Raw genomic sequence first — 23,899 nt, forward strand, 5'->3', positions numbered from 1 at the left:
TCCCTGCTGCTTTAGAGTACTATTTTAAATTCAGCTGTGAGGTTGATCAAGATAAGTGTTCCCACTGAATATTAGTTGCTTATAAACCTGTTCATAAGAACCATGGGCTTTGGCAAGGAGAACTCTGTCAAGCCAGTGACTTCCTAGCAAACGTCAATACTGCTGACTGAGTCAGCAGAAAGACTTACTGACTCAGGTCTTTGCAGTGCAAGGGATGCTGCTAGGGTAGAGGGTTGCTCTCTCTGACCTAGAGAACAATGGATCTTTGTATCATTTGCAGTGGGCCCATTGTGTCACACTGTCTAGAGAATAGTGCAACCCAGGCCTGGGACAGACATTCTAGTCTCTCAACATCAAAGAGCAGTGGGCTTGGAGACATGAGACCTGAGTTCTGGACTCTGCTGCTAACTTCTTATATGACCTTGTTTCCTCAGCAATAAGATGAGAATATTGTTATTGATGGGGTTGTAGAATAACAGGTACTCTTATTCATTACTGACTGAATTGCAAACTTGTAAAATATCTTTGGAGAGCAATCTGGGAGCATATGGTAAAATTTTATAATCATAGCTTATGACTCTATCATTCCATTGCTAATAAACCCTGGAATTATGACTAGAAAGGAAAAAAATCTCCTATTCAAAAATTGTCCTAGCAATTTTAAAACACAAAACACAAAAAACTCCATAAATCCTCAAAATTGGAATGATAGGAGGATGGTTAAATAAACTATGATGCATTAATGTTATCGAATACTATAATGTGGAAAAGGTCAACAATTATTTGGAAAGACTTTCATGGAATAATGTCTAGCTTTGAAAGAACTACTGTTTGGACTGAAGATATTGGGGCACTTGCCCCTTCCTGTTTTGTGCTCTGCCATTGCAATTTGTGGACAAAGTTTAGTCCTGGGAAGCCTGCCTCTGATGAGATTTTTGCAACACTGCTAATTTGCTAATTTCACTGTGGCTTGACATCAGACTAACCACTCCCAGTACTGGTCAAAGTTGCCAGGCTTAGACCAATTCTTTTGCTAGTGGCCATTCTTCAGTGAAAGATATAGAATCTTTCACTGTGATCAGTCACTGCCACTCTGGAGACAAGATAGCCAGTGCACTCAAAGGTGTCTCAAGTCCTTCAGACCTTTTAAAACTCACAGCATCCCTATCACTCCTGGGTGTGTTCACCATGGAACACTCATCAGCAAAGAACATCCATCAAAGTAACTCAGGGACACATGGAAACCTAATGGGAGATAAGACAATCACCACTGCCCTCAGTGGAGTTTCCAGATGCTACTTGAAAACAGTCCACATGTGATGGAAAGAAAAAGAGAAAGGAAAAAGCAAATTGTATATCCATTTTGTATGTCCATTACTTTTTGTATATCCATTAAGCCATGTCTTTTTCCAGTTTGGCATCCAACTGAGGGACTTATCATCTCCCATTGCAAATCCATTGCAAATTGACCAGAAGTACCCCCATACTTCCCCACTCCCACAAACCTCTTCATTGTCATCATTAACCAGGAATAATGACTGGACAGCTCCATGATGAATGAGGAACCCCCCCCCCCATTACAAATGCAATGCAAAAAGAGAGAAATTGAATTTAAAAAATAGTTTTGATAATGGACATTTTTGCTTTAACCCTGACTTTATCGGAGATACTTTTAGTATTTCTCCATTACAGCTATATTTGTGCTTGGTTTTGTTTTGATAATATTCATAATTTTGAGAAATGGCTCATTTATTCCTATGCATTTTTATGTATTTAACAGAAACAAGTATTGCATTTTGTCAAAACCTTTTTTTGGTATTTATTGGTGTAATCATGTGATTTTTATTGCGTTTTGTTATTATTGTGGTCTATTATCTTTACAATTTTCCCAATATTGAACTAACTTTGCACTCCTATCATAAATCCAATCTAGTACTAATATTTTTTAATATGCTATTGTAGACAATATTTTATTAACTATTTTATAGCAATATTATTCACTAGGAATATTGATTTATAATTTTCTTCCTTTGTCTTGTCACTCCTAGTTTAATTATCAAGATCATATTTTCTGGGGCGACTAGGTGGTGCAGTGAATAGAGCACTGGCCCTGGAGTCAGGAGGACCTGAGTTCAAATCCTGCCTCAGACACTCAACACAAAAACTAGCTGTGTGACCCTGGGTAACTTACCCCCAATTGCCCTCCAAAAAGCAAAAAAAACAAAAACAAAAAAAAGATATATTTTTCTCAAAGAAGGTATTTGGTTGACTCTTTTGTTTTTATAATTTTGCAAAGTTTATATAATATTGGAGTTAATATTCTTTGAATGTTTGTTAGAAGTCACTTTTGATTCCATCTGATTCTTTGGGAGTCCTTTTTTTATTCAATTTCTTTCCCTGAGATTGGGTTATTTTAATTCTCTATTTCTTGTTCTGTTAATATGAGTATCTTACATTTTTATAAAAAAATTCATTGTTATGAGTTTTGTTGCCAATTTTTGATTTGTTGCTTTTTTAGGTGTTTGTTTTTTTTTTTTTAGCAATGGCTATTTTACTTATCTATTCTTTATCTCCTTTGTTGAGGAAAGTATTAGGAGTTAATACATTTTTTTCCTAAGGATATTTTCTACTAATTTCCTTTATTTCCTATTCATTTGTTTTGAAATCTCCTTTTATTTTATACTGAAAAATTTGATTTCCTCTCTTTTACCAGGTTAGTCAATGACATTTTTTTTAATCTTTAAAAATTTCCTAGTTCCATTGATCAATTCAATTTTTTGTTTTTAATTTAGTTTATCTTTCTTTGATTTTCAGAATTTCTATTTTTGTGTTAAATTAGGAATTTTTGATTTGTTGCTTTTCTAGGCTTTTTTTTTTTTTAGGAATGGTCATTTTACTTATTTATTCTATATCACCTTTATTGAGGAAAGTGTTAGGAGTTAACACATTTTTTCCTAAGGATTACTTTGGTTGTATCCCATAAGAAGAGGAAGGAAGGAAGTGAAGAAGGAAGGTTTCAAGCATTTATTGAGGGCCTACTGTGTGCCAGGAACTATGCTAAGAACATTACAAATATAATCTCCTTTGATCCTCATAATAACCCGTTAAGATAGGTGCTATTATTGTCCCTATTTTACAGTTGATGTGGGATTTGAACTCAGCTCTCTGACTACGGGCTCAGTGTTCTTCAGTCACCTAACTCCTTCCAAGAAAAACAGGGTTGTGTAGTGCTGGAGATGTGAGTTATCTCAGCCACTTGTGATCCGTATCTCTCTACCGGTGTATTCCATGTCTTGTGTGTGTTTGTGAAACAGTGCACCCAAAGGCTTATGGGAGGGATGTTGTTCTTCCTATACCAAATCTGTAAGTGCTTTTTTTTGGTTAATTGTGTCTGCTGGCTGATTAATAAAGGTAAACTAGTCAGTGTATGTTAAGGATACACTGTCTACCAAACCAAGTACATGGGAATATTCTTGTGAGCCAGTTAATGGGAAGATTGGTGACAATTTTTATTCTACTGTTCTAGACCTGACTTGATTGTTTTTCCAAATTAGTCTCTCTCTCTCTATAGACCGTTCCACAAAAAGTGTAACCAAGATGTGTATATAGGCTAGAATTATATAGGTTAAATGTCTCAGTTTTTTCCCTTGGCTTGGACTCTGTTAATATTCACAAACATATATTCAGTGAATGATAAAAAATTAAAGCAAACAAAACTACCCCCACCCAGACTGCTTTTTCATGAGAATAAGATGGTACATTTAAAACCAACCATTAAGTCATAAAAACATGGAGGAATTCAAACTAAATACCCTATCACTTTCTGATGTCCCCCTTCCTTTTTTAGTGGTAAATGTTTTAGTGTCACTTTTTGTTCTAACATCACCATCATTTCCCAATGACTCCCTCCTTCCCCTAAAACTTCTCTCATAACAAGTACAGTCAAGCAAATAAGTCAATACATTGGCATCTGTACTCCACCCTTTCTCTGCAAAGCCCTTCCTGCCTTCCCTTTTTAATGAATATGTCAGCTTTATTTCTAAAACTCACCCCAAGACTGCTGTTCTAAGTTTAAGTTATTGAGGAGGAAGTACATTCCAGGAACAGGGTTTTTAAGGGTCAAGTTCAGGAAACAGCAAACTAGAGTTTGAAGAGTTCCGATGCAGGATACCTTGATACTATAGTAGTAGTAGTCATTCCTTTGAATGCTGAACCTGGGCAACTGTCCCAGGGAATGCTATAGTACCAAGGAACTGAATGTGGTTACAAGTTAGTACCTTTGTCTATCTGAGTGTGGGTGAAAGGATCTTGCCTTGCTCAGTCTATTCTTGACTAGGTATCTCTGAGTGATTCCCTTGCAAGGAACCATCAAACGCCACCATTTGGAAGTGTCTTAAAATCATAAGACTCAGAATGTCAGAACTGGAATGGGACTTAGAATGAGAACTGTAGAAGACTGGTCAGGGGAGTTCTTCAATTCAGCTAGATGGGATTATTAATCAAGCAAAGAATCATTTATTATTTATTAAGCAGGCACAATACTATGGCTGGGGATGCAAAGAAAGGCAAATAACAAATCCTTACAGGGAGGTGAACCTCTCATATGGAGGCTAGGGACTTGTCCATTGATTCACACTTCACCGAAGGTAAGTGATCAAGTTTCAGTTATTGGAATGATGTAGCAACCAACAAAAACGTTTTGTTGGGTGATTGTGTGTCAGATCTACCTCTTTGTCTGACATCTATAAAAGGTAACCCCTTTTTGGATTCCAGATTCCAGAGGGATCTGAGGATAGGTCAGAGACCTGAAAGAGGGGGTGCTTGGGATGCTTGTCTGTACAGCCTTCAGACACAAAATGATAAACTAAATTTTTTTTTTGTTTTTAGAGGGGGGAAGGTAGGGCAATTGGGGCTAAGTGACTTGCCCAAGGTCACACAGCTAGTTTTTTGTGTTAAGTGTGGACTTGAACTCATGTCCTCCTAACTCTGGGGCTGGTGCTCTATTCACTGTGACACCTAGCCCCTCACAATAAACTCATTTAACCTCTCTTCTCCCCCCCCCCAATGTCAGCTGCAGAGAGGCAGCTACAGAAACTCTCAGCTCAAGAGATGACTGTCATAGTATGGTAGACCGAAACCCAAGAACTTTGCCCTTCGCCACTACTGTGAGTTATTTAAACAGTGTAGGTCCAATAGTTAGGGGGACGTCTCTCTAGTAACCCTGAATTTGTTTTCCTATTGAGAAAGGTTCAAACCCTTAGGCTTTTACTATGAGGTTGGAAACTTGTGTGAGTTTCTGGGGTTAGGAAAGAAATATTGGGAGATTATTCTTTTCAGTGATTTGTTTCTCTTCCTAGAAGAGTCATAGAATCATAGATTTAGAGCTGGATGAGATCTTAAAGGTTATTAAATTTAAATGCCTCTTTTTACAGATGAAGAAACAGAGGCAAAGAGGATTCAGGTGCTCAATCACACCAGGATGCCTTTATGTAGTTCACACTACAAGGTATCTCTGGGAGCTTGAGGACTATTTAGGTCCCTGAGGGAGAAAGGTGGGGCCATATTGGAGAGGAGAGACTGTTAATAGGATACTGTGAGTCCTTCCAGGCCTCCGTGCAGCCCCTTGAAAAAAATCTCTCAGCTATCCATTACTACTTTCAGTGTTTATGGAGATCTAGACACCAGCTATATTCCGAAATTCCCAGAAAGAGGCTCTGGGTGTGGCCAAATAAACCATAGAGTTATGGTTTGGAGGGGACTGCCCCTAAGATTGAATTCAGTCCCTTGTGAACCCAAATCCTGGAGTCCTGTGGGGCTTACAGAACACTGGATATCAGAGCTGGGAGAATATCAGACTATCTGAGTGGAAAGGGGCTTTAGAGATCATGTTCTAGTCTGAAGATCACCTTAGAGCTACAAATGGAGTCCAGATTTCTTGATTAGAATAGAACAGGAGAGTCATATTTTGGGCAAGGATTGAATAAATTCATTTATATTTGAAGTTAGGTGCTCATTGGTGGGTGCTTTGGGGGAACCTCAGAACAAAAAAAAAGATTGGCAAAGAAAAAAATCCTGCAAAGCATTACATACTGTACGTGTTACTTAAATAAAATGGTGTCAAAACCTCCATCTCCTCAGTTCTCCCTCCTCTCTGACCTCTCTAAAGGTGTTGGAAGTGCCTTCTGTCCAAGCTTTCCCTCCCTCCTCTCCTTATTGAACTGGCAGGGGGAGAGCAGACTTTCTTTTGTTCCCTGTCCTTGTGGTCTCTAGGGCAACAGATTAGTGCTAAGAAGACACAAAGACACCTACATAGATACAGCATACAGACTCAGCTACACACACAGATGTACAGGCACAAAACGGATATAGCCATAGACTATAAGGAAGCTACACAACAGACATACAACACAACACACCAAATGACCGAGCACAGGCACCTACACCGACAAATAGGACCAACACAGTCTCAGGGGAAAAAAAAAAAGATCTGCACACATGGTTAGAAACAAAGGGTGGTGGTTCCCAGGGTCGGTATGAATGCCATGGAAACGCCGCTTTATTTTGGGACTAGAAGGGCTTCTACAAGTCGTGACTCAGTGCTTAGAATTCGGTTTAAATGACTGATGCCAGCCAGCTGTCTTCACTGCACGGAGAAATCTGGAGGGACAAAAGATTTGCAATAGATAAATAAATGATACAATCCTCCAGCTAACGGCCCTTGAGAGGCATCTGACACAGTAGTAAACCCTCCTCCTTTCTCCTGGGTGTCACGGTGGCAAAAGTGAGCAGTGTGCTTTTTTCCACTTCCTGGTGTGCTGTTTTCTGTACCACTCAGGCAAGCAACCGCTATGTCCCCTTTAGTGATGCAAACGCCCTCTACCCCAGCCGGCACAGAAGCTGGGCCTGGGAACATCCAGTGTTCCAAGGCCGCCTGGAAAGGGCACACGTGGTGATGGAGATGGAGGTGGGGTGCCCTGCGTAGTGGGGAGCTCGGCTCTGGCGTGTGCGTGCGTGACAGACACGCGGCCTCTAGGCTGGGCTCGGCAGGTGTGAGCCTGGGCAGCACGTGGCTCTGCGCCGCAGGGTCACAGGGACCAGTGGACTTTAAAAACAAACTGGGAGGAGTGGGATGACCCGGGGACTGGGAGGAGGCGCAGTGCAGCCCTGCCCAGCCCAGGAAATGAGTTTTGCTGGAAGCACGAACTGCAAGGGGGAAAGGGGTAGGAGGAGGTAGGGTGGGGGAAGCCGATTTATTCAACAAACGTTTTTTAAATTTGAATTCTCGAACCATCTTAATTTTGTTGATATATTTTAAAAAAATCTTTATTTTCGAATATGGAAATATATTCCTGTCCTTTCCCACGCAGCGAGGCTTCCCTTCATAACAAAGATTTTAAAATCACTTCAAGCAAAATCAACCAACGCCACCACTACTGGCTCTGTGTGTGTTGGTTGGTTGATTTTGCACACACAGTTAATAGTAGTTGCATTGGTTGATTTTTCTTGAAGTGCTTTTAAAATCTTTTGTCAGGCTCGTCTGACGCATACTCACATACATACATATTTTATGCGAAAACCCACACCCGCAGTCCTCCACCTTTTCAAAGAAGGGTGGGATAGAGGCATTCATTAAAAACGACAATAACATTAAGTACTTCGGTGCACATTGCTAGGCTCTGGAGGGAGCTACAAAATTTGTATAGGACACAGTCCTTCCCTTTATGGAAGTTAACAGTATGTCATAAGGGGGATGACAACAGATAACTATAATACTCAGCTGTCACATAAATACATTAAAAAGATGCAACACAGAGTGCCATAGATCTGGAGGCAAGGTTGGGGGTAGAGGGAGGAATCCAAACAGGTAAGGTTTTCGGGAAGAGGTGGCATGAATTTACTTTTAAAGAATGGATAAAAATTCAAAGGTAAGTGGGAGAGAGATGATGTACTTGGCAGAGGTAACTGATCACAGCAGGGATGCGGGGCTTGGAGGTCCATTGTGTTTCACCAGACTAGTATTCACTAACTTTATTAAGCGACTAAAAAGCGTAAGGGTAGGGTGGTGGCTGGAATACTTTCTTCTTCATACGTATTTATAGAAATACGGAATGGAAGAAAGCTAGGAAATCATCTAGTTCTTCTGCCTCATTTTTACGGATCAATAAACAATGAATGTGCCTTGGCCAAGATCGCACAGGTAGGAGAGGTGGAATTCGAACTCGGGTCCTCTAATTCTCAGTCCACTGCTTTCATTGCACCCTGCTACTTCACCACAATGTGAAAAGAGGAGCACGAGGAGACCCCAGTTCCCAGAAGCACCCTTCCGTGACGCAGCCGGGCTGGGGAGACTTGGACTTAGGAGTCAGAAAACTTAGGTTCGAATTCTGACTCTCATAGACAGTCTCACTGGGACTCTCCTTTTCCTTCAATGGGCGTCTCCCTTCCTTTCTCGGTCAACTAAGAGGCTTGCATTATGCGTCTCCAAGGCCGCGCCTTGCGGATGGGGCAGTCTGTTGACCAATGGTCATCTCTCCCTACCTCCTCGTTCGGGGTACTGAGTCCCAGACTCCCAGCACTCTACCCTTCGTCAGAGAGCCGAGGTCAGCCCAGCTTAGCAGAGAGGGGCTCCTGTTCCGCAAATGCGTCTGCGCGCTGGAGCGGAGACTGACACGATGACATCATCGAGTAGGGCTAGGCGGGGCGGGGAGGCTGTCGCGGGGCATTCTGGGGCCGGAGGGAGGAGAAGGGAGCTAGGGGAGGGGTATTGACGCCATTTTCGGCGGCTGACGGGGGAGCCGGGGACGCGAGTCTCGGAGGTTTGGGCCGGTCGGGCTGCTCGCCTCTCGGAACCCGTTTGGCCGAGGCCGAGAGCACCGGAGGCGGGGGGGCCCCGGACGAGGATGTGTCGGGGCGGCGGCGGCTGCGGCTGCGGCGGCCGGACCTGCCTCCCTCGCTAGTGACTGACTGACTGACTGACTGACGGACGGCCCGACAGCCCTCCCTCAGGAGCCCTCGAGGGGCTTGACGGCTGCTCCCGAGCTTGGGACCGGCGGCCCCGCCGGCCGGCCCTTTGTTCCCAGGCTTCCCGTCCTTGGCCCCTGTGCCGGCGGATCTAGGCGGCGGCCCCAGCCCCCTCCCTTCTTGTCAGCCCGCGGGGAGCGCGGCCACCGCAGGAGCAGGACGGTGAGTGGCAGCAGCGGGCGGGGGGCTGCGGGCGCGGAGCCCGGGGCCCGCCCGAGGGGAGCGCAGCGCGGCTCCCTTCCCTCCTCCCCCTCCTCCTCGCCGGGTTTCCTCTGCCTGCAAAAGTTTTAAGGGTGACAAAGCCTTCTCCTTCCCCGGGGGGCCGCGAGGTCTAGGTAGAGCCCCGCTTATCTCGCCATCTCCATCCCTGCCCGGGCACTGGGGGCGGGGGGACCTGCAGCGCCCGGGCCGCGGACGCCGCATGCCCCGGGGGAGGCTGCGGGATGGGGGTGGGGCGGGGGGCACGGCGTGGCGCCGTGGCGGAGGCGGGCGGCCCCCCCGGGGCAGGGGGGGGCTTGGTGGGTGACAAGTGCTCAGGCCCCTCCGTAGCGTGTTCTCTTTTGCATAGGTCGCAGGAGGGGTGGGGTGGAGGCCGAGCCACCCCGCAGCCCCTGCAGGAGGAGGGGCGGGGGGCGCGGGGCGTGGGGCGTGGGGCTATGGCCGCCCCGGGAGAGCAGACAGGAGGAGGGATGCCCGGCTGCCAGCGCCGGTTCTGCTTTGTCCGAGTTCTGGCCTCTTCCTTCCGGGTTCCTCCTTGCTGCGGTTCCGGTCCCCCCCTCTCCTTCACCCGCAAGACACCGCCCAGGGAGGAGACCCTGGACCCAGGCCCTGGGATGAGACATTTTTATCAGCATTCCTGGAAGAGGGAAGGTCAGGTTCCTTTCATTGGAGAAGAAAAACGGGGGATTTAATTTCATCATCTTCTTGTCTTAACCGATAAAGCACATACTGACCAGGTTTCTTGGCTCCTCTTCTGTTTTGTGTACCCCTGTGTGTTTCCGATCAGAATGGGAACCCTTCTCCTTTAAACTGAACTTCATCTCAAACTTAAGAGTACTTTCTTCAGTTATAAAATCTGTTGAATTCTTGTAATAAAACCCAACACATTAACAGCAGTTACGTTGTAGATTAGATTGTAATAGTGTCAGAATTTCTACGTTTTTTTCTAGTTTTGTGTATTAAGGCATCTTTTACTGTCTTATGAGATGGAATTAAAAAAGAATAAGTATTTTCATGAAGATATCTTGCAAAAATACATTTTGGGATGTTAGTCATAAACATTTTTACTCTATAGTATTTTAGACTCGGATCTATAAAATAGACCATGCTAATTACTTCATTCCCTGTTGTAGTTAATTGTGAATTACACTTCTTGATCTTCTTTCTATAGGTGTAGGGATTACTCATTTCTTTTTAATGGACATTTCACTGGAGACCAATGAAATGCCATTAGGAAAAATGAAATAGCCTTGTTAGTTTAGTAACCATAATGTTTACAGATTATTCAGTATTTTGAGGGACAAGAATCCTTTAATATGGTGGGAAATTTGCCTCATTGTGAAATTTATTAAATGTCTTTAAGAGCAAAGTGATTTAAGTGTTAATGTGTTGCAGACTGCAGTATTCTGCTCTGTAGGATAGGTAATATAAAAACCAGTTTCTCAGTCACTAAAGAATGCAACATCATTTCTGCATCATGTTGCAGTTGAAGTTTGGCAACCTCACTGTGTTTCTTTAGTGGTATAGAGAGAACTTGATATTGAACCTCACAGTGATCATAGGATCATTTTAGGTTCATCACAATTCCCTTTAGAGATTTTCTTTGCAAGAAATATAAAGAAAATTAGAGAAATGTAGACACGTTTTGAACCAGTTGTAGCATTTTTTAAGCATTGCTTTTAAAAGTTACGTGATATATCTGTATCTTTTGTGTAAGCTAATATTTTGTGAAGCAAATAACTTTATAATGGCTGTTTTGAAAAATACTACTGTACATTTAAGTGCCATCTCCTGAGTATTGAATATAAGGCATTAGCAAGAGAGCTCTCCATTGAACCTATAATTTTTTAAAAAGGGTATTGTTTGGCAGTTTTGAAATGTCCAGGGTGAATGAAAATAATTTGATGTTTTTAAGGTGTCTGAAATTAACCACATTTTTGAGTGTCCTGGCAACATTACACCCAAATGGACAGATGCTAGCCCAAATGCCATCTGACATTCCTACTCAAAAACTTTAGGATTAGTATAGTAGTTCTGTTGTCTCTGTAACCTAGTTATTGTGTCCTTGGATTTTCAAAGGGAACAATAAAATTAAAAGGTGAATTTCCTCTGTTTGACTTTTAGTTTCAGTACAAATTTAGAGACAAATGAATACATGGAGAGTTTAGGTTAAAGCCCAGTTTAGTGTGCTTAGAATATTGTCTAGAACAGCAGTTTTCAAAATGTCCCTGAGTTCCAGATTATTTTCATAATAATAAGATATTTTAATTTTAATACAGTAAATATTAATAAATGTAACTCACATAAACAAAAACTCTTTGGGGAGGTCTCCCATACTTGTCAAGAGGGTAAAGAGATCCTGAGACCATAAAGTGTGAGAACTGGTCTAGAGAATTACTATAGTTATCACAAGTATAGTTATACAGTAGTTATATAAGAGAAAAAACCCCAACAACATATCATAGCCTCAGTTATTAATTTCTTTTCAGTAGACTTTTATTACGTACTCATCTGCAAGTGCTAGGGAAACATAAATTTAAAAAAAACTAACTTAGTGGGAAGAAGACCCAATACTGATAAATGTAATACAACATGGACAAAAGACATGAAACAAATTTTTTTTTTTGGCTTTTTGGAGGGGGAAGGTTGGGCAAATGGGGGTTAAGTGACTTGCTCCAGGTCACATGGCTAGTTTTGTGTTAAGTGTCTGAGGCTAGATTTGAACTCAGGTCCTCCTGACTCCAGGACAGGTGCTCTATTCACGGTGCCACCTAGCTGCCCCAACTGTTTCTTTTTTTTTACTTGAGCTATTCCAACAATTGGTTTTAATTAGCTCTCTTTTTCCTATTACATAAAGTCTGAACTACTCAGAAGGGCTTTCAAGGGCATTTATAGTTAGGTTTTATGTTCCTGATCACATACTCAGGACTTTTGTTAGGCTTATCTCATCATGCAACCACAATGCCACGTTTTTTAGGATCCCTCCTACCCTTTGTACCTTTACTCATGGTTTTCCCTTTTTCAGAATGTCTATCTCTCCTATAGTTACCCAATTTTTCCCATCTCCAGTGTCAGCCTTCATTGATCTCTCTTTTTTTTTTGTTAGCACTAATAGCTCATATTAAAATTAAGCACTCAACAATGGCTATCTTTAAACTGTTTGCTATTGTTTTATATAGTTTTGTTTTCCTCCAGCTAGAACGTAAGCCCTTTTAGGACAGAAACTATATTTTGTATTTCTTTTCTAATTCTCATCTAGCCTCAAATACTTTTTAACTGAATCTCTGATTTTATAGTGGTTATATTTACTGCTTACATTTTTAAAATTTAACTTTCATCCTCTTCAAGTCCAGCAATAATTTTAGAGAAATTTGTACATTTTAAGAAGTGAGAAAAGCAATTAAAATGAAGATATTTACAGTGATTGAAATGGAGGGTTTTTCCCTCATATTTTGAAGTATCAGAAAATGAATTTTATGTTTTTTAAAAGAAGAGAATTTGTCATAAAGCTATTTTGGCTTGGTGTTTTCAGCATGTTATTTTCTTCCCAAGGTAAAAATCATTCATAACACCTTTTTTAGTCTAGATAGGAGGTGACAACTCCTTAATTAAAAAAGAAAACCATTCAATTTTAATAGGAAGACACTGACCTTTAAAAAGTCTATAGCAACCTTCAGTTGTTTTTTTTTTTGGATAGGAAAGGAAATTATTCTGTTGATGAACATTTAATTATGAGTTTATCATATTAATTTGTTGTCATTTTCTAGGTTGAGTGAAAGTGTTTCTGTAGTGAAATTAATACTTTCATTTGACAGTTGAATTGTGTCTCAGATTTTCTTATATGTAGATTAACATATACTTTGCCTCCTCACTTAATAGTATTTTATTTTTTCCAATTACATGTAAAAATAGTTTCCAACATTCATTTTTATAAGATTCTGAGTTTTTTTCTCCCTCTCTCCCCTTTTTCCGCCCCTCCCCAGGATGCAATCTGATATCGGCTATACATGTACAATCCTATTAGACATCTTTTCATATTAGTAATGTTGTGAAGGAAAAATCAGAACAAAAGGGAAAAATCACAAGAAAGGGAAAAAAAAGAGAAAATAGTATGCTGCTATCTGTACTTAGACTCCATAGTTCCTTCTCCTGGATGTGGATAGCATTTTCCATTGTGAGTCTTTTAGAATTGCCTTAGATCATTGTATACTGAGAAGAGCTAATTCTATCAAAGTTGGACATCACACAATGTTGCTGTTACTGTGTACAATGTTTTCTTGGTTCTGCTCACTTAACTCAGCACTAGTTTCTGTAAGTCTTTCCAGGTTTTTCTGAAATTGCTTGCTCATTTCTTATATAACAATAGTATTCCATTACATTAATATACCATGGCTCCTCTTCTCTCACTCTGCTATTTACTCATTCACTCAATAGTAATTAGCTGGTTTTGCCTTATGTGAATTAGATTTATCTTGAAAGAAGATAAAGGTTTCTTCAGTGACTTTTATGCTTAACAAGTAGCCTCTGAAGTTTTCTCAAAGAACAGTGCTAGATTATTACTTCCATTTTAGAAGTCTTAAAATAAGTTGATGCTTTCAGAATTGAAAGCAAATGTGTAAAATTAGTATTTTGAGTGGAATAGAAATAGACATTTTTAAAAATTGCATTTGTCTTTTTGAGCAGACTATTAGGAAAAAAATCATGTTTAAGAGTTGTTTATTTGTAAATTACCTAATTTTCTAACCATCAGAGCACACATGTAAGATGGAACTGTTGAGAGCAAATGCAACTCTTTTCCTTTTTTTTTTAATACTTTATTAACTTATAATTTACATCATTCATTTCTGCCAGATTTTGAGTTACAAATTTTCTCCCCGTTTTTCCCCTACCCACCGCCCCAAAATAGTGGTCCCACAGGATATCCCCTCCTCCAATCTGCTCTCTCCCATATTTTCTCCCATACCCCTTTCGATTTTTCCAGTGGATCTCTATGCCCCAGTGCCTGTATATCTTATTTCCCAATTACATGTAAAATAGTATTAATAATAGTATACGCACACATATATATTTGAGTATTTGATTTTAAAACTTTGAATTCCAGATTCATTCCCTTCCTCCCTTGTCTCCCATCCTTACTGGGAAGATAAGCACTTCAGTATAGGTTGTACATGTGTGGCTAATGCAAAACAATAACATAGTAGATATATTGTAAAAGACTGACTATATTTCCCTCCCTCCTATCCCACCTCCCACTTTTTCCATTCTCTACTTTGATCCTGTCCCTTTTCAAAAGTGGGTGCTCCCAACTTCGCACCCCCCCAAGCCTGCCCTCCCTTCTATCATCCCCCCTCTCATCCCCTTCCCCTCCTACTCTCCTGGAGGGTGACATACCCTATTTAGTGTGTATTTCATTCCCTCCCCAAGCCAAATTCAATGGGAATAAGGTTGACTCATTCCCTTTTGCCTTCCTATTCTTCCCCTCCATTGTAACCATTTTCCCTTCTTCTATATGATATAGTTTACCCCATTCTGTCTCTCCCCATCTCCTCTCATTATATTCCTCTCTCACCTCTTAATTTCACCTTTTAAGTCTCACCCCTTCCTGTTAAATTGGTCCTGTGCCCTCTATCTATGTCTACCTGTAAACATATATACACACATTCACATATGTATTCATATGCCCATATACCCTCATATATAGACATATATATATACACATATATATATATTTCTATTCCCTTCAACTATTTTATACTCAGAAAAGTTTCATCAGTTACAATTATTGTTTTTCCATGTAGGCATGTTAATAGTTCAACTTTGATAAGTTCCTTATGATTTCTTTTCCCTGTTAACCTTCTCATGCTTTTCTTGTTTCTTGTATCTGAATGTCAAATTTTCTATTCAACTCTGGTTTTTTCATCAAGAATGCTTTAAAGTCCTCTATTCCACTCAATGACCATATTTTCCCCTGATACATGATACTCAGTTTTGCTGGGTAGGTGATTCTTGGTTTTAACCCCAGCTCCTTTGACCTCCAGAATATTATATTCCAAGCCCTTTGATCCCTCAGTGTAGAAGCTGCCAGATCCTGGGTTATCCTGATTGTGTTTCCACAATATTCATATTGTTTCTTCCTGGCTGCTTGTAATATTCTCTCCTAAATCTGGGAATTCCGGAACCTGGCTATAATATTCCTAGGAGTTTTCTTTTTGATCTTTTTCAGGAGGTGATCGATGGATTCTTTCAACCTCTGTTTTGCCCTCTGGTTCTAAATATCAGGGCAGTTTTCTTTGAGAACTTCCTAGAGGATGATTTTTAGGTTCTTACTTTGATCATGGCTTTCAGGTTGTCCAATAATTTTTAAATGATCTCTCCTGGAACTATTTTCCAGGTCAGTGGTTTTTCCCATGAGATATTTCACATTGCCTTCTATTCTTTCATTTGATCTTGATTTCTCATAAAGTCATTAGCTTCTATTTGCTCCAGTCTAATTCTGAAGCAATGATTCTCATCATTGAGCTTTTGAGATTCTTTTTCCATCTGGCAAATTCGGCTTTTTAAGGCATTCTTCTCCTCATTGCCTTTTTGAGCCTCTTTTGCCATTTGAGTTAGTCTATTTTTTCAAGGTGTGATTTTCCTCAGTCAGGCTGTTGACTCTCATTTTGTAGTTTTCTTGCATCATTCTCATTTCTCTTCCCAATTTTTCCTCCACTTCTCTTATCTGCTTCTTAAGGTCCTCTATGGCCTGTAACCAGCTTGTATTTTCCTTAGAAGCTTTTGATGCAGGAGTTCTGACTTCACTGGCTTCCTCCAATTCCATGCTTTGCTCCTTTTTGTCCCCCAAATAGGAATCTAATGTTGGAATCTTCTGTCTGCTTTGTTTCCTTTGCCTGGTCATGTCGCCCCTCAGTCACTTGACCCCTGGGCTTTTTGCCACAGTAGGACTCTGCCACCAGACAGGGGAGCTTTCGTCCCAAATGCTGGGGTTTTCTCAGCTGCCAGAGGTATTAAATGGGTGCCATCTCTGAGGTCTCCACACACTCTGGCAAGCTGGACACACACCCCAGGACCTCCACCCTAGACTGCAATCCAGATCCAAGAAGGTTAAAGCAAGAGAGATTACCCCTCAGACTTGTGGTTGGTCCCCCTACAGTCTGCAGGCCAGGAGCTGAAGGTGCTACGTGGCATTGGCTGGCTGTGGCATTGGCTGGCTGTGGCATTGGCTGGCTGTGCTGGTGTCTCAGCGGCTTCTTGCCCTGGGGGGCAAAAGCCATGCACTTCCACTTACTGGGTCCCAAAGTCCAGACTGCACTGACCTCTCTCTTTGTCCTTTGCATCTAAGTGTTGATAATTCTGGAAAGGGCCACAGCTGCTGCTGATCTGGAGTCTCTCAGCCAGCAGCTGCTCCGACCTGGGGCTAAAACCTCGGGTTCCCTGGGGCCTGGGCTCGCCTCCAGAGCACTGTGCTGGCCGATTCCTGCCAGCCTGCCGGGCTGTCCTCAGTGGGGGGTTAGCTTCTCTGTGTCATTTTGTGGCTTCTGCAGCTCCAGAGTTTGTTTGGAGTCCCCTTTTTACATGGATTGGGGAAGGTGGAAGCCAGAGCAGTGGAGAGGTCCTGCTTCTACCTGCACCTCTTTTCTTTATGGTATTTGGAGATCCAGAATTAAACTTTTATACATACATACATACATTCGCACACACATACATATACACACACACACACTTTATGAGGTTATAGAATAAGTGATGTTTTTGCATGGCAGTTTACCTTTCATTTGACCGTCTTTGCTGTGTAGATTTTTTGTTTTCTGGATTAGTATATAAGAAACTTGTAATTGAAAATGGAAAGATTGTTGTAGCTGTAACTTTGAAGATTGCTATTAGGCGGCGGCTAGGTGGCGCAGTGATGAAAGTGCCAGCCCGGGAGTCAGGTTGACCTGAGTTCGGTTCTGGCATCAGACACTTAACACAGAAAAACTAGCCGTGTAACCTTGGGCAACTTACTTAACCCCAATTGCCCTCCAAAAGGCAAAAAAAAAAAAAGACAGTGAAGATTGCTATTAGTTTTGAGCTTTTTGAATGGTATACATAATTGGTCAATGGGAATATAAAAACAATGTAAATATGTTCTGCTCAACTCTTAATTGCATCAGTCATTTGAATATTTTAAAAAAAATCATTAAAAACTGGAAGAAAAGGGAACAACAATATATTTAACTTTGAAGAGGAGGGACTTTTAAAAAAAATTGCTACCCCAATCTTTTATAATAAGAGGAAAGGATCTGTTATTAGTTACTTATACTTGTTGGTTGGTTGATTTGACTTGAGTCTTAGTTCAGTGTATTATTTCAGCTGTGCATTTTTATTTGAAATGTTTTTAATACATAATTGTAGAATGAAAAGCAAACAGGAGTGGGCTTTTTTGGGGGGGAAGGAGGAAGGAAAAAAATCGGGGGGAGAGGAGGACAAATGTCCTGAAATTAACACTATTCAGTAACACAGGAAGTTGAATACAAATTATTTTAAGACGACTAGACTTGGACTAGAAATAGTCCATTTCTATACTTCTGAGGTCTTTCCCCCTTTCATTCTCAGTCAGTCCTCTGTTCCCTGGGTGAAAACCAACAGGTTGATCACATGAACTGCAATGGCTGGGTGAATGGTTGTCAAAAGTTTTCATATGGGACTCTACCTGTCACGTCCTATTTGTCACATGTCCATTTGTAGGCTGCCTTTCTCTTAACTCTCCCAGTATATCTTTTTTAGAGAGTAGTAATATTGCATTGATGTACCATGGTTTATTTAGCCATTCTCTAATGCATGAATATCCATTTAGTTTCCAGTTTTTTGCTGTTATAAAAAAAGTGCTGCTAAAAGTATTTTGGGGACTTGTTGTAGCAGCAAGCACCCCAAGCATCCTCAGAGTTTGCAGCTACCACAGGTTCTTGGATCTGCTTTGTTAAAGGAAAGCAACTCAAAATGGGTTAACAAGCTTACTTTAATCAGTCAGACATATATCGTTTACCTTGTTCAGGGGAAAAAGGTCAGCACCCCAAACTTCAAAATATACAGACAGAATTATCAAGACATTAACAGATCAAGTAGACAGCTTTCCAAACTGTCCAACCATTACATCCATACCCAGTCAACATCTGGGTTTCCACATCTGGGTTTTTCAAAGCCGGGGGACTCTCAACAACGGCTTCCTAGAATTCAGATCAAATCACAGAACACTTCTCAAAGTGAGTCCCAAAACAAAGCTACACATCAGGGCTTATATAGCCTTCTCCTGGCTCAGAGAATGTAACAACCTTTTGGACCCACTGGCCAATCAAAAAGTATCTACTGAAAAACAAGCCTCCCTCCCCTGGCTTCTGGTGCATTTTAGCCTAGGGGCAGGGAAGATCTTTAAAATTTGCATTCCCATTACACTTGTTTATCAATGACTTTCTTGTATTGCAACCTCTGGGTCAGAGGGTGTGAACATTTCAGTCACTTTATTTGCATAATTCCAAATTGCTTTTCAAAAGGGTTGTTCTTATTCACAGCTCCATCAACAAATGCACTAGTGTGCCTTTTCCCACAACCCCTCCATCTCTATTTCCATCTTTTGTGAAATCCCTTTTTAGCTTTTTTGCATCTCTTATTTCATAATTTTTGCTGTATAAATTTTGCTAATTTTTGTTGGAGAAAAAGACAGACATAGAATTAATCAGAGTATATAAATCATGTACTTTGGTTTATTTCCCAAATAATGATAGGTTCTAAGTTGGAAAGAATTTCAAGGGCCCTAGCTTTTCTTGAAGATCCTTAGTTAGGGAGAGCTACTATATCGTGAGGCAGCCTCTTCTATTTTTCCATGGCTCTAGTTTTAGGATTTTTTCCCTTGTATCAACCTAAATCTGGCTCTGCAACTTCCACCTCTTGTTCCTTCTGTGCTCCTGGTACCAAGAAGATGGCTTCCAAATCATGTCCATCCCTTCTCTTGTCTTCTCCAAGTTAAGCAACCTTAGTTCCTTCAGCTGATTATCATCTGGCATGGTTTCTGTTACTGTCATCATCCAGATCTACCTTCTCTTGACAGTTGATTGGCATCTTTTTAAAAATGTGGAGCCCTGAAGTGAACACAGTGTTTCAGGGATGGACTGGCTAGGGTAGAGTATAGCGGGACCTTTCTAGGCTTAGACATTTTGCTTGTCAAGATCACATTAGGTTTTTTTTTGATGGTCATATCACATTTTGATTTATGTTGAGTTTGACAATTGACTAAAATCTTCAGGTTATTTTTTTTTAGAAGAGCTATCTAGCTACACTTATTCAATTTTGTATTTAGGCAGCTGGTGTATACAGTTGAAATAGAAATATCATGTATCATTCTGCACTATTAAAATATTTTAAAATTATTTAACCTGTAAAAACTTAGTACTTTGTGAATACACAAAATAAACTGTCTTCTGACATTTTTTTTTTACTGTGTTTTGTCTCATTTTTTTTATGCAAGATGGTCAGTACTGTTTTGGGGTGGCTGTGGAACAAAAGTAAAAAGGCCAGAAATAAGAGCCAGACGAGGCAGTAAAATACCTAGAGTGGTAGTCAAATTAGAGATCATGGTTAGGGGGGACCAGGTTTCTTTAAATTCATGATAGTCACCATTTCTTAGGGTGTAGTAATAAATTTCATTATATTCATGTATTGTTTATCCATTTTCTGATGGATGGACATCTGCTTTGTTTCCAGTTCTTTGCTACCAGAAAAAGTGTTGTGTTAACACTTTTGGTATATGTGGGACCTTTTTACCTTTCTTTGACCTCTTTGTATAGAGGTGCAGTACTGAGCCAGTCCAGTTTTAGGTAGATCTGGGTCAGGATTTCCCTAGGCCCACTCCTCACCAGCACTCATTGTTGCTCAGGGTGATTGGCTCACCATCTTTGATTAGCAAGGGAACAGGGTGTAATTTCCAAGAAGTGATCCGAACATGCACACAATGGAATAAAGTACTAGGAGGTAGAATACCAGATGTAATCACTTCTGCCATTAATATATAAACCCTTACCCTCAACTTCCCGCCTGGCTCATGTCTCATTATTTCCACACTATCATGTTCACCCCATGGCCCTGCGCCCCTTTGTTTCGGTCATCATCTTTGGGTATATTTCTGGTAGTGAGAGTCAAAGGTATGGTCATTTTAATCACTTTTTAAAAATCTTAATTCCAAATTACCTCCCAGAATGTCTGGATTAAGGCAAATCTCTATCAACAATAGTCTTAATGCTCCTTATCTTACTGTAGTTCTCCTAACATTAACTATTACTTTTTGTCATCTTTGCTAATTTGCTGAGTGTGTGGTGAAATCTGAAAGTTTTAAGTTTGCATTTTTCATATTAGTTATTTTCTACAATATTTTCTTTGTTAATTGTAGTTCAGATTTGAGGACTGTTGATCCTTTGATCATTTATCTATTGGGAAAGGGTTCTCATTCTCGTACGTTTGTGTTAGTTATCTATTTATCTTGACCATCAGGCTCTCATCAAATATATTTGATGCAAAGGTATTTTCCTCATCAGCAATTTCCATTTTTAAGCTAACTGCATTTATCTATCCAAAAGTTTTTCAGTTTCACATAATCAAAATGATTTATCTTTTGTGATCTACTATCTCTTATGGTTATGAATTTTCTCCCTAGTCATGGTTGTGAAAGATACTTCTATCTGTTTTCTCCATTTAAAAATGTGACCTTTTGTCCATTTATTTCACTTGTGTTTTTCTAGGAGACATATAATCCTTAAGTTGTCTCTGTGCATCCTGTCTTTGAGTGAGATAAATTGTTTTCCTTGTATGGAGAATCATGCTTTCTTTTAATCTTATTGCTTTTTACTCCTCCTAGATTGTCCTTCACTTTCATGTATTTGCATTCCTAATCAATTACTAGCTTTTGTTTCTTTGGTGAGACTTGCCACTGAGGATTTAAGTTTTTCTATTCTCCTAATTATTTCTGCTGTACAGCCAATAAAGTCTACTTTCACAATTCTCATTTCTCTTAAACCATTCAGGGACATCTGTGTGGTTTCATACTCCCTTAAGAATCCACCAGGGTCCTCTGCCTCATCAGGTGTGTTGGTTCATTTTCCTTTGTCTTAGGATACTCATTCATAGATGGCCGAACTTTTTTTTAAGCCTAAACTGGGGGCCATATTTCTTTCTTCTACTAATATCTTCCCTGCTGATTTATTTGCTAATGCTCAAGGTCTTTAATTGAGTTTTTTTCCTCTTGAGATCTTTGGTAATTTCAGTCTTTTCTTCCTTCTCTACTTTGTCCTACTGCTTACCTTCTGACTCCTTTGCCTTTGATGCTGGTATCTCTTGGTGCTGGATGTCGAGTTTCAGCCTCCTATCTTGAGCAGTTCACAGTTCACTAGCCTTTGACTCCTCTGTGACCTCTGGGGAACAGAACTGGACCCAACTGGATGCTGGGTTCTTTCAGCCTCAGTGGAGTGCTAGATAGCTACACACATTTCTTGCCCCCTTTCCCTCTGTTTGTCAGTTTTCTAGCTGAGCTCTGTTGCAGCACCAAGAACTATCAAGTTGCTATCAGCAGCCTTAGCAGATTTCTGCCTTTGGAGTTAGGGTTTCCCCGCCAAGGTTGAATGCTGTTACAAGCTCTATGGTTTTAGGGAATAATAGTTGAATTGTATTGCAAGCCCTATGGTTTAACCCTGTTGCCCAGTTGGGAAGTTGTGTTGAGTGACCAAGTTCTGGGGTTAGGGATTAGTATTCTGTTTTTAGGCATCATTTGGATTTTTGGTGTCCTAGACCACACAGAGAGAGCTGCAATTGCTTCATCTCTTTTGCATAATTCCTATTTTGGAGAGGTTCAAGAGGTCATGAGATTTGGAGAGACTATCTAATCCTCCATTTTGTTGGTCATATGACCAAGTCCATCTCTTTCAAATTTGTGGCATATATAGTATAAGTTTCAGGTCTAAATGCATAATACTTAAAAAAAAGGGAGGGGGTGGCTAGGTGGCGTAGTGAATTGAGCACCGGCCCTGGAGTCAGGAGGACCTGAGTTCAAATTTGGCCTCAGACACTTAACACAAAAACTAACTATGTGACCTTGGGAAAGTCACTTAACCCCAATTGCCCTACCTTCCCCGCTCCAAAAAAAACCACAAACACACAAAAAGGGTACTAGAGGAGGTCTAAATTATGCCACTCTGCATAAGAACTTTATTGCAACCCTGAAAGTGGGAAAATTTAGTTTAAGTATTAAATATTAAAATTTAGTTTAAAGATCTACCCCATTGAAGTGAGTCAAATTCTAATGATTTTTTTTTGTCCTTTGAGTAAGTATATGATAGTATATGAAAAAATTAGGTTAAAAGAATAAAAGTAAGCCATTACAGATATTCTCAGTGTTTCTGTGAAGGAACTCACAGTTTTGGATTGGAATGTTTTAATATTCAGGAAAATTATTTTGAAATCACAATTTACGATGAAGCCATTCACTTTATGACTTGGACATGGCTTTTATCTCTTCACCATCATTGTTGGCTTTCATATTGTTGCCAGTGATCTTGACAGGGGTAAAAATTAGTATTTCACATTGATTTAAAATTTTTTTTTCTGCAGCTTTTGATATTGTATCACTAATCTGTAGTAGGCACTCTGACTTTGGTATCCAAACTAGGTGCCTCTACTTTTCCTCTCAGTCTCTTTTCAGCCTTCTGCAGTCTTATCTTCCAACCTCATTAAACTGAAACTGTTCTCTGAAGTTACAAATGGTCTCATAATTGTTAAATCTAATGACCTTTTTTAGCTTTTGGACACTGTTGATCACCCTATCTGTTTTGATACTCTTCTAGGTTTTTGTGAAACTGCTTCTTCTAAATCTCCTTTGCTGGATCTTCATATAGTTAATAGTAACTAAACATGGGACGGGTCCCCTAAAGTTCTTTTCCTTGACCCTCTTTTTCCTTTATGCTATCTTGATGGTTTCATCAACTTCCATTTATTTAACTCTTGTCTACATAGATGATTTCTAGATCTGTATATCTAGGCCTAATCTCTCTTTTGAGCTCCAGTCTTGAATCACCTATTGCCACTTGGACATCTTAAAATGGATGTATTGTAGGCATTTTAAACTCAACATATCCTGAACAGAACTCATTTTCTCCCCAAACCATCCCCTTTTCCAAACAACTCAATTACTGTCAAGGGTACCACCGTCTTCTTAGTCGTCAAGGCCCATGATATCAATGAAATTCACATCTGCTTACTCACACTTACCCGATATAAGTCTATTGCCAGTACAAATGCATAAATGTAAAATGTCATTTTAACTTTCCCAACATCTTTCTAATAGGTGTCCCCTCCGTTCACTTAGCCTTCATCTTTGTATCATCATCTAATGCCTGGATTCTAATGCAGTAGTCTTCTGGTTGGTATCTCTGGTTCAAGTCTTTCCCCACTCAAGGCTGTTATCCTCCCCCCAGCTATCAAAGTGATCTTTCTAAAGTGCGGTCCTTATCACCCTCTTCTCCTGCTCCACATGCTTAATGAAATAAACTCCACTGGTTCCCTGTTACTTCCAGGATCAAATATAAAATCCTTTGTTTGGCATTTAAATCCTTCACAACCTGGCCCTCTTTACCTTTCCAGT

The 23,899-nt window shown here is 40.3% G+C and overlaps 1 protein-coding gene across 14 annotated transcripts in view; it reads left to right on the top strand.

The window, feature by feature from the left end:
• KLC1 (kinesin light chain 1) overlaps window positions 1–23,899 on the top strand; it is a 108,541-nt gene that overhangs the window by 12,251 nt on the left and 72,391 nt on the right. For 8 of the 14 annotated variants that reach the window (XM_069103793.1, XM_069103799.1, XM_069103792.1 and 5 more), the window contains exon 1: window positions 8,743–9,183. The exons of 1 other annotated variant lie outside the window; for it this stretch is intronic. The gene's annotated coding sequence lies outside the window, so the exon portion shown is untranslated. Of the gene's footprint in view, window positions 1–8,741; window positions 9,184–23,899 lie in introns of those variants that run through there. 5 more of the 14 variants (XM_069103789.1, XM_069103785.1, XM_069103790.1 and 2 more) reach the window with 1 other exon arrangement.

The sequence above is a fragment of the Petaurus breviceps genome, unplaced genomic scaffold, assembly GCF_028583685.1.
Source record: "Petaurus breviceps papuanus isolate PSGF00001 unplaced genomic scaffold, PetGlider_PUasm1.0 64, whole genome shotgun sequence".
In the NCBI taxonomy this organism is placed as follows: domain Eukaryota; kingdom Metazoa; phylum Chordata; class Mammalia; order Diprotodontia; family Petauridae; genus Petaurus; species Petaurus breviceps.